Source organism: Sebastes fasciatus, chromosome 15, assembly GCF_043250625.1.
Source record: "Sebastes fasciatus isolate fSebFas1 chromosome 15, fSebFas1.pri, whole genome shotgun sequence".
Classification (NCBI taxonomy): domain Eukaryota; kingdom Metazoa; phylum Chordata; class Actinopteri; order Perciformes; family Sebastidae; genus Sebastes; species Sebastes fasciatus.
Window position 1 is genome coordinate 7,616,051 of NC_133809.1, and position 1,610 is coordinate 7,617,660.

General features: G+C 37.0%; 1 non-coding gene across 1 annotated transcript; it reads right to left on the minus strand.

The window, feature by feature from the left end:
• Window positions 1-1,527: 1,527 nt before the first annotated feature.
• Window positions 1,528-1,610, minus strand: trnal-cag (transfer RNA leucine (anticodon CAG)). Its single transcript has one exon. It is a non-coding gene; the product is annotated as a tRNA-Leu (tRNA).

The following is a 1,610-nucleotide window of genomic DNA, read 5'->3' on the forward strand; positions in this document are numbered from 1 at the left end:
GTTCTGGATGTTTGTGTTTGTATCATTAACTATTATTGCATGAAATGGACAAACGGTCTTCTCTATTTCCTTTCATGTGGAGATTGTATGAAACAGGGGCGGCCTCCATCTGGAAGTGCCAAAACATATTAAAAACAAGAATGATTCAATACGGACTCAACAAGGACATCTCTCACATATAAATCATACTGGTGACAAGTTTAAGTATTGCATTGCAAGCTGAAAAATAACATCGAGATACTAATTTAAACTGCAGAAGGCATCTTGGACCGATTTGGTGAAGATTGGTTTCGATATTTCAGATATTTATATGCAAACTAAAAAACAATTTAACCTCTAAAATGTTTTTATGGTTGCAACCTTACCACAAATGGAAGTATAACCAAAGAGTATAGAAGCAAAGAGGCCAAACTCTGGTGCTAGATGGCTCTGCGCTAGCGCTGCCACTGTTTTAGACTGTTAAAAACAATGAAATCCCACCTATGCTATAAAAAATAATAGGCTGTAATTAAGTTAAAAGAACATCAGATGAGAGGCAGTATTTTTCCGATGACAGACATGAGCATATGGGTGTTGTATAAAACAACTTTCCAGTTACGTCCACACACTTGCTGAACTGCTGCCAATGTGATATACACACACATGTATAGCCTATAAATCAGTTGTATATCTATGTCTACACCAAGCAGTGCTACTGCCAGCCATGCAGCCATTGGATGAAAAGTTACCCTGCATGTTTATGTGGGCTTGTCATATAGATTGTAGCTGAAATGGGAGGAGTATTGTCTGTCATCACTATGGTTTTCTTCCTGACTGATCCCCCAGTTAGACAGGTTATGCAATTGCTGGTCGTGTCTTATCTTGACAATTTTTCAGTAGTTTGTTCAAGTGCGACTGAAAGGGATAAAGCTGTACATCTAGCTCTTCACTGTTCATCCAGGGTGAGTGTCCAGGGCATGGATGATGTTCTCTCTCGGCTACAAGTTGAGGATAGTATAAGTATAATCTCCTTGTCTTTTTCGTAACATTTGGACTCTGACCAGACCTAAAAGCCTTTACAAGAAAAGGTGGTTTTTAGATTTGTTTAATTTTGAATCAAACTTTTACTACGGCATTTGCTCAGTGTTGTGGTAAGGACTCAGAAGTGTGGGACAGCCACATTTAGATGAAAAAAAATCATATAAATTATTTTTTAAAATTCTAATATGGTGTAAAGTAATATGTTTATGAAACAATTCTATTTGAAATAATATATAAATATAATTAAATCACATTAGTTTGTAATTCTGTAATTATTTTTAATTTCAAGGTTGGTAATAATGTATATATTCATCAAGCATTGCACTGCAACTTTTAACATAAATCCAAAAATGTCATTGCTGGGACCCCTAATATGTTTGTGTTGCATTTTTATGTGTGGACCTCAGGAAGAATAATTATTACCCCGGTAGCAGCAACTTTGGGGATCCAAAACTGACAAATAAATAAAATTTAAAAAAACGCCATAAACAACAAGAAAAAAAGTACTGTCAGAAGGGGGATTCGAACCCCCGCCTCCAGAGGAGACTGCGACCTGAACGCAGCGCCTTAGACCGCTCGGCCATCCTGAC